The sequence below is a fragment of the Ascaphus truei genome, chromosome 2 (assembly GCF_040206685.1).
Source record: "Ascaphus truei isolate aAscTru1 chromosome 2, aAscTru1.hap1, whole genome shotgun sequence".
Classification (NCBI taxonomy): Eukaryota; Metazoa; Chordata; class Amphibia; order Anura; family Ascaphidae; genus Ascaphus; species Ascaphus truei.
Window position 1 is genome coordinate 133,124,915 of NC_134484.1, and position 9,848 is coordinate 133,134,762.

The 9,848-nt window shown below is 45.7% G+C and overlaps 1 long non-coding RNA gene across 1 annotated transcript in view; it reads right to left on the minus strand.

The window, feature by feature from the left end:
• Positions 1 to 1,820: 1,820 nt before the first annotated feature.
• LOC142488581 (uncharacterized) overlaps positions 1,821 to 9,848 on the minus strand; it is a 113,729-nt gene continuing 105,701 nt past the window's right edge. The window contains exons 3-4 of the long non-coding RNA XR_012799512.1: positions 9,778 to 9,848; positions 1,821 to 2,721 (exon numbers count right to left, since the gene is read on the minus strand). The exon at positions 9,778 to 9,848 is cut by the window's right edge and continues 25 nt beyond it. This is a non-coding gene — a long non-coding RNA (uncharacterized LOC142488581). The remainder of the gene's footprint in view (positions 2,722 to 9,777) is intronic.

A 9,848-nucleotide genomic window follows, 5' to 3' on the forward strand; every position in this document is an offset into this window, starting at 1 on the left:
CAAACATGGTACGTTATGAAGGTGGGCACCCTGGAGGCCCTTATGATGTACACTGTACGCCATCAAGTTTTGCTAATTTTCTATGGGGTGTTCCTGCCCAGCGTTGCACAGGACAGCCCACGGTGGTGTAAGTGATTGCGTGAGATCAGAGGAGCAGTCACATATTTGCCCTGTGCCAGAGCTTTCATGTCCACAGAGAAGGAAAGAACCTCCACCACTGAAGGGGTTAAGAATGGTTGCATTTGTTTAAGAAAGCCAAATAGCCAAATAGTTTAGTAAATTCTTTACATTTATTTATTTTTTAAGTTGGCTATCATTGATTACAACTTTAAGGACACATTCTAATATAAAGTAGTGTGTTTAACTCCCATGGTTCAGATTAGACAGCTCTACCAGCTGCCCTTTCAGTACTAGAATGTGTAATGGAGTGCAAGGCTCAAACAGGACATACCACAGGAGGAGTCTGATTTTGGACCAAGATGAACTACAGTATCTACTGATAAAGATGAAACAAAAGCTCTGGACACTTTGATTTGTGTTTGCAGTGGAGCAAACAGGCAACACAATTTATTATTGAAAATAGGAAAATCAATTGAAGCCTAAGGGACTACACCCGTTCTTTTGAAAAAAACTATTGTATGCAACTGTGGGACACAACTTTAAAGTGTAAAGTGGTATACTCTACATCCACCGAATTGGCCAAACAGGCCATTTAATTCCCACTTGGAAGTCACTTGTAAATTTCGCCCGAAAACAGCCGATATAGAATGTCCCTAAATCCTTTGGTGCTGTACAATCTACAGTATATATTTAGCTTTGTTATTTTTGGATGCTCTAATTGGACTAGTTTTCTGTAAACTAGGGCAAATAAATGTTTTTAGAAAGTAATTGTTTGGTATATGTTATCACCAACACACAGATAAAACATTTCTAAACATTTGCCTTCAATATAAATCTATTTCATGTTTTTGGAACTCAGTGCAGTTTTTGGTTTTCAATATTAAAACCAGTAAGAGTGGATACTGGACTGCATGTTATAATTTGCAATGTAAAAAGGACATTTACATGTCCAGCGTACTTGTAGCTAGCTCATACATGTAAATTAGATCACAAGCACTGACCTTTTGACTGTATGTCAGCAATAAAGCTTTAACATCCGGTACCCTTTGTAGTTCCAGGCTAACTCATGCTTCCAGGCCCTTTGTAGAGACCTGCTTCAGACTGATTGATTTTGACGGAAGAATGTAAGGTTTGACTGTACCTTGTTCCTATCCAGGAATCCAGGTCAAGACATTTTTCATTGACCACCCATGCTGCATCTCCCAGATCTGTAAGGCGTAACTGAAGCACCTAATTTATTGCCTTTTTACACACTGATCGTCAAATTATCCAGCTTCCACTGTTGGGATCTTGCTATAGAATAATACAATGTTTGTGACCCAAGTAGCCTGTCTGAGAAAGACCAAACAGCCCATCTATTTGGTCTTATTCAGAAAGCCATGGCAGTTACTATGTAATTAAACTCAGATATTTCTTGAATTGTTAAAAGTTTATGTATTCATGTCAACATGAATAAGCTTTATTTTAAAAATGATTGCGTAGTCCTCTTTCCCCCTGACTAAAGGGACTACCAGTATGGTATTACCTGAGTGGCGTACAGGAGGCCTGATCCTCCGCCGCTGGGAGCCTGGGGTGATCACGTTCGTGGTACACAGCGCCTCCACCCGGAAAAGATCCTATCGCAGTAGGATAGCCTTTCCCAGGAACCCAATGCAGACAGTAATTACACACACAACTGGGTATATAACGACAGTATTTACTGACACATGGCAAGACAACAATATGGTCTCATATTGGTCTCAGTCCAGACTAGGTCAACTGAGCTGCTGAGTCCGTGGATCTGCGATGTGGTCCCACTCCGCGCTGGGACAAATCCTCTCCCACTCTGATGCGCAGGCGGTTGCCCCTGGAAGGGTTTCCCGCTGGAGTGTGCCCCAATAAAATAGTCTTTAATGATGTATGCCTGGATCTGGTCCCAGACCGCAGGCTATGCTTCACAACGTGGCGTCTTCAATGGCACTATACACTAACTATATACAGTTAATGGGGGAATGTCCCTAGCTAGGGGTTTCTCTGTAGCAACCACAATCTGATTAGGTGATTGGGGACTATCTTGGACCTAAGGGGGTTAATCTGACCTAGTCTGGGTGCCACTGACACCCAGACCCTACCTTCCCTTTCTCTGTCCTGGCTCTAACTGTCCTAACTGTCTCCAACTGTCCTAACTCACTCCAATTGTGCTAACTGTCAGATAATGCAGAAGCCCTATTGGCTGAGCCATGCCGCGTGATCATTGCCCTACATCATTCTGGGTGTGTAGTTCCCCTGTAGAGTCCCTTGGCAAGATGGCAGCCGCTATCCGGTGCTCTGCACATGCGCAAGGTGTGCCAATATGGCCGCCGCCACCTCGGGTGCTACTGCGTATGCGCCGGGAGTACAAACATGGCCACGACCTGCACAGCGCATGCCCAATCTGGGTAATGGGCACCGCAACTTACTTCTGCGCATGCGCACCATCTCGCGCATGCGTGGACACTACAAGGGAGCCGCCGGGAGCCTCCGGCGACCCGGTCGCCCCTTCAATGGCCACAGCGCCCCCCGCACGCCCCTCCGGACGCAACTGCGCACCTCCCAGCACTCTCCCCAGCCTCCGCTGCCGATCTGAAGATAAGAGGACAAACAGGGGACCAGGGGAACCCAGGCTATAATTGAATGAAATTACTGCAAGACCCAGTTACATTTTATAGATAAGTATTTAAAAATTCATATGCATTAAAAGTCATATTTTAGGAGTTTAAATTTAGGAGGTAAATTATAAGGAAATAACAATATCAAAGATGGTGAGCTTTTATTTTTTATTTATTTTTAAATATCCTTTATAGAGCCAGAAATAAAACAATCCAAGGTTCCTGTTCTACTTAAAGGAGCCCTCCTAGTGACAATTAAAAAAAACAGTTTGAAGCACGGGGTCTCCAAAGGTGAACCCCATTCATTTTAGCTCCTGGTACCCCCTGTTTCCTGAGATACTTACTTCAGTAGGGGGTCCCGATAGCAGCTCCACAGATTTAAAGGTCCTGGTCAGGCGGGCCAATTGGAAGCTGCAAGTTATGACATCAGAGCTTCCTATTGGCCCGTGTGACGTGAGACATTTAAGCCACCATTTCGATAGCCCTACATAGCCCATCCATAGCTGCTATCGGCGCCCCCTACAGAGGTAAGTATCTCAGGAAAACAATGGGTGAGGTGAGGTGCGCTGAATGAGCGAGGACACTATCAGAATGGTATTTATTTAAATGAAAGAGCTATACCTGTATATATATATATATATATATATATATATATATATATATATATATATATATATATATATATATATATGTGTGTATTGTGACAGAAACCAGGGGATGGTAATAAATTCCGTATATAGGGCTCCCAGGATACTAGACAGTTTCTATCCTGTTTGGCCTGGGAGTGCAGCCTTATAATACATACACTCCATCCCACAGTTTGGCAAGCGCTGGAACTGAGGGATGAGAGATCCAGACCAGAGTTTGTCTGCTGCCTGATTTCTGTCACCTGTCATGCTAATTAGGAATCAGGTATGAAAGACTGATTTCCTGTTTGCTCTGGTCTCCCCACAAGAGCCAGGAGGCTGGAAGGCTGCTGAACTACAGAGGGGAGAAGCCTCTTCCCCAAACAGGTTCAATCTTTCTGTTCATTTGTGTAAGACTGCAAAAGTACCGTGTTTTGATGTTGGAAGTGGAAAAGCCACGTCCAACCCTGAGTCAGGGATATCTAAGTTAAGTTATCGCTCAGGTGAGCAGCTTTTGTTTTGATCTGTTTTCTGTTGTATGCACTGTGGCAGTCTCAGTGCCTGGGACTGAATAAACCAGGCATAGCCTGTTTAAAGGAACAGTACGTGACGCCTCATCATTTAACCTACCCTAAAAGACCGTGTTCTAAACAGTCCCGGACAAACGACGGAGTCCCGGAGTAAGCCGTTTGTCACATATGGTGGAGAATGTGGGCAGAGCACTAGGGGGTCTGCGGGTTGAAGAACTTTGAAAGAAAAAAAAAAAAAAAAAAAAAAAAGTTTTTTTCATCCTCTGCAAACAAGATGGAAGACGTGGTGGGTGCGCTGGTACGCAATGTCGCTGCCCAGAAAGACGCGAATGAAACCCAGCAACAGCTGTTAATAGCCCAGCAAGAAACTAATGCAAACCAGCAGCAGACGAATGCAGCCCAGCAACAGCTGCTAATAGCCCAGCAAGAGATTAATGCAAACCAGCAACAGGCGAATGCAAACCAGCAACAGACGAATGAAGCCCTGCAAAACGCGATTGCAAACCAGCAAGAGACAAACCGCTTGCTGAGAGAGGAGCAACAGCGGTTCGCTCAGGGCTTACAGCAGGAACTCGAGATCCTGAGGGGGACTATCAGTAACCTTCCACTGGCAGCGGCAGCCCCAGTTCCGAAAATGACCAGGGCAAGCCACTACCTTCAGAAGATGGGACCCTCGGATGATGTGGAAGCCTATCTTCTCACGTTTGAACGCACGGCACAGAGAGAGGGATGGCCAGAAGCTGAGTGGGCTGGTCTAATCGCACCCTTCCTAAGCGGCGAACCCCAGAAGGCTTACTTTGATCTAGAGCCAGCCGAAGCTAACGTCTATGCAAAATTGAAGTTCGAGATCCTCGCCCGCCTCGGCGTAACCACGGCTGTTCGCGCCCAAAGGTTTCACGCATGGTCCTTCACGATGGATAAAGCCACCCGAAGCCAGATGTATGACCTCATCCACCTCGCCCGGAAGTGGCTACAACCCGAGATCAACTCAGCCAGCCACATCGTGGAACGGTTGGTCATGGACCAGTTCTTGAGGAAACTTCCCTCTGCCTTACGCCGTTGGGTCAGTCGGAGTGACCCCCACAATGCGGATGAGCTTGTGGCCCTCGTAGAAAGGTACAATGCAGCAGAAGAGCACCCGCAACCCACAGTTGTGGAGCAACCCCACTACCCGAGGTTCCAGGACTCTTCCAGAGATGGTAAAAGGGTACCGGGGTTAAGGGGCGCTGAAGAGCGGCGACCACCTTCACGCAGCACCAGCAACAGTGGTTCGCACACTAAGGGCAATAGCCAACATGGGGAGCCGGGAAAAGGCTCTAAGTGGGACACAGACTATGTACCTAAATGTGTAAATTGTCATGAGAGGGGCCACACAGCAAAAATCTGCCCACTAAATGATGAGCCCATGCAATGCAACAGCGTGGAACCTTATTCGCTGTTGTCCCAATGTATGGGCCCTAGCCCAGAGGACCCCTTGAATAACCATCTGTGGGCATTTGTAAAGGTTAATGGTAAGAGGGTTCGGGCACTTCTTGACTCTGGGAGCATGGTCACACTAGTGTCCGAATACCTCTTGCCCATTAAGAAGAAACAGGGAAACAGTTCACAAAGAGTGGCAATTTGTTGTATACATGGGGATAATCATGAATATTCCACTGTTGATGTTTTTTTTGAAACAGAGTTTGGTTCTTTAGATTTCAAGGTGGGTATTGTACCCAAACTGGCACATGATGTGTTAATAGGGACCGACTTTCCCCATTTTCTAAAAATGTGGTCCCCCGCTCAGAATAGCGCCCAGAGTTCAATAGCGGACCATAACGAAGTATTAGAAGAAACAAATCCTTTCCCTTTTTCAGAAATGGAGGTTGACGAGGGCCCAAATAAGAAGGGGGAAAAGGAGGAGTGCTGTAAAATTCCCTTCCCCATCACTACTTTGGTAGGGAATACCCCAAATCAAGATGTTGAGCAGACACTTACCACCCCAGAACCGGATAAGACCCTCGCTGACCTAGAGGTCAGTCCTGGGAGTTTTAAGAAGGCCCAGTGGGAAGACCCCACATTAGCGGTAGCAAGGGGAAATATACGGGACCAGAATAGTACTCCTGGCCAACCAGATAGGTCACTTGCTTACCCCTACTTCGAGGTAGAGAACGACCTAGTATATCGGGTTGATAAAAGGAAATCAGTTACAACTAAACAATTGTTGGTACCACGGACATTCCGTAACGTAGTATTACACCTCGCACATAGTCATCCATTGGGGGGACACCTAGGGGTGGAAAAGACAAAAGAAAAGGTTCTCCGAAGCTTCTATTGGCCTGGGGTTCTGGCAGAAATTACGAATTATTGTTCCTCTTGCCCAGAATGTCAGATCACCGCCCCGTTCAAGGCGTACCGCAGCCCATTGGTACCCCTTCCCATAATAGAGGTACCATTTGACCGGATTGCTATGGATCTAGTAGGACCCCTAATAAAGTCTGCTAGGGGACATCAGCATATATTGGTAATATTAGATTATGCCACCCGATATCCGGAGGCAGTTCCCCTACGTAGCACCTCAGCTAAAAACATAGCAAAAGAGTTAGTAGTTCTGTTTTCCCGGGTCGGGATTCCTAAAGAGATTCTATCTGACCAGGGAACACCATTTATGTCCCAAGTAACAAAAGAGCTATGTAAACTCCTAAAAATCAAGCATCTCAGAACCTCAGTCTATCATCCACAAACAGATGGTTTAGTGGAAAGGTTCAATAAAACCTTAAAGAGCATGTTACGGCGGGCGGTTGATAAAGATGGGAAAAACTGGGATTGTTTGTTACCGTACCTGTTATTTGCCATAAGGGAAGTTCCCCAATCATCCACAGGCTTCTCCCCGTTTGAACTATTGTATGGCCGACACCCAAGGGGCTTACTGGATATAGCCAAAGAGACTTGGGAACACGAGGTTACCCCTTACAGAAGTGTAATAGAGCATGTTGCCCAGATGCAGGACCGCATTGCTGCAGTCCTACCCATAGTGAGGGAACACATGGAGAAAGCTCAAGAAGCACAGAGGAATACGTATAATAAGGGTGCTAGGGTCAGAATTTTTTTTCCAGGTGATAGGGTACTAGTTCTGGTTCCCACCGTGGAGAGTAAATTCCTTGCTAAATGGCATGGGCCATATGAGGTCTTGGAAAGAGTGGGAGAAGTAAATTATAAGGTAAGACAGCCAGGTAGGAGGAAACCTGAGCAAATTTACCATATAAACCTACTCAAGCCCTGGAAAGATAGAGAAGTCTTGTTAACCCTAGTACCCCCAGGTCCGTCAGAGAATCAAGAAACTGATCCAGAGGTTAGCATAGCTGAAACCCTGTCTGTTCATCAGAAACGAGAGGTTCAGAATTTAGTGAGAAGAAACAAAGAAATCTTCTCTATACGGCCAGGTAGAACTAGCGTAATTGAACATGACCTAGTCTCTGAACCAGGGGTCCGAGTTAACCTTAAACCGTACTGAATCCCAGAGGCCAAAAGAAAGGCTATAAGTTTAGAGGTTAAAAAAATGCTAAAACTAGGTGTAATTGAGGAATCCCAAAGTGGGTGGAACAGCCCTATAGTCTTAGTCCCAAAGCCAGATGGTACAACAAGGTTTTGTAATGACTACCGGAAACTAAACGCGGTGTCAAAATTTGATACTTATCCTATGCCCAGGGTAGATGAACTTGTAGAGAGACTGGGCAAAGCCCGATATCTCACAACCCTAGACCTAACAAAAGGGTACTGGCAGGTTCCCCTCACAGAAAGGGCAAAAGAAAAGACAGCCTTCTCAACCCCAGACGGCCTCTTTCAGTATAAGGTGTTGCCTTTTGGCTTACATGGAGCTCCCGCCACATTCCAAAGAATGATGGATAACATTTTAAAACCACATGCTCGGTATGCTGCCGCCTACCTGGATGATGTGGTAATCCATAGTGAAGATTGGCAATCCCACCTTCCAAAGGTCCAAGCTGTGCTTGACGCAGTCCGGTCTGCTGGACTAACTGCTAACCCCGCTAAATGCACTATTGGTCTGGAGGAGGCCAAGTATCTGGGATATTCTATTGGCAGAGGTTTACTCAAACCCCAAACACTCAAAGTGGAGGCGATACAAAATTGGCCAAGACCAGTTACAAAAAAACAAGTAAGGACTTTTTTGGGGTTAATTGGGTACTATAGAAGGTTTATTCCCAATTTTGCAACTAAGGCAACCCCACTAACTGACCTCACAAAAGCAAGAGGACCGCTAATGGTAAAGTGGTCCCCCGAAACCGAACAGGCCTTTAGAAGCCTGAAAGAAGCTCTCTGTGCCCAACCAGTGTTGGTCACACCTGACTTCTCCAAAGAGTTCGTAGTCCAAACCGACGCATCTGAGGTTGGGCTGGGGGCGGTACTCTCCCAGGAGTCTCAAGGTGAGGAGCACCCCATCCTTTATTTAAGTAGGAAACTAAATCCCCAGGAGAAAAATTACTCCATAGTAGAGAAAGAGTGTCTCGCAATAAAGTGGGCTGTAGAGACGCTCAAATACTACCTGTTGGGGAGAAAATTCCGGTTGGTCACAGATCATGCACCCCTTACCTGGATGTGTCAAAACAGAGTGACCAGGTGGTTCCTAAGCCTACAACCCTTTAAATTTTCTGTGGAACACAGGTCAGGGCACAAACATGGCAATGCTGACGGGTTGTCAAGGATGCACTCCCTAATATCCATGGTCGCTCATCCCTCGAGGTCTGAGCTGGGGGGGAGGATATGTGACAGAAACCAGGGGATGGTAATAAATTCCGTATATAGGGCTCCCAGGATACTAGACAGTTTCTATCCTGTTTGGCCTGGGAGTGCAGCCTTATAATACATACACTCCATCCCACAGTTTGGCAAGCGCTGGAACTGAGGGATGAGAGATCCAGACCAGAGTTTGTCTGCTGCCTGATTTCTGTCACCTGTCATGCTAATTAGGAATCAGGTATGAAAGACTGATTTCCTGTTTGCTCTGGTCTCCCCACAAGAGCCAGGAGGCTGGAAGGCTGCTGAACTACAGAGGGGAGAAGCCTCTTCCCCAAACAGGTTCAATCTTTCTGTTCATTTGTGTAAGACTGCAAAAGTACCGTGTTTTGATGTTGGAAGTGGAAAAGCCACGTCCAACCCTGAGTCAGGGATATCTAAGTTAAGTTATCGCTCAGGTGAGCAGCTTTTGTTTTGATCTGTTTTCTGTTGTATGCACTGTGGCAGTCTCAGTGCCTGGGACTGAATAAACCAGGCATAGCCTGTTTAAAGGAACAGTACGTGACGCCTCATCATTTAACCTACCCTAAAAGACCGTGTTCTAAACAGTCCCGGACAAACGACGGAGTCCCGGAGTAAGCCGTTTGTCACAGTATGTAAATGTGTAGATGTGAGTGGGAGTGGGAATTCACCACTAATCCAATTATATATTGGTGTCCCAGAGGATGAGATATTATATATTGAACCCCACTGTAGTAAGAATATAAAAAGATAAATCCGACTATAAATATAAAAGTAAAGCAACCACTGATAGAAATTCTCCCTTGTTTGCAAAACTAGGCAAGTGCAAAAAGTACAAAATGCATACAGTGAGTAAAACTGATTGCATCACATTGATTCAGTGCAAATAGTAGACTTGTGTGGCAATTGATGGAAAATGGGAATAGTCCGTCACTGTATAAGAGATGGATATTGAAGGCTTTCGTGTGCTGCCCCAGACATCAGGATAACCAACCCACTTCATGAACAAATAACCTCAAAAACAAAAAAGGGGCGCAGACATGGCATAAAATCCTTTATGAAATACGATTAAAACAAATAATATGAATGCACTCACAGTGTGTAATAGTATAAAATCACCTGTTAGCAGAGGACGGAGTCTCTCGCTGCCTCCGGTGATGGTAATGTATGTCCTCCCGAAGTGCCCCAAG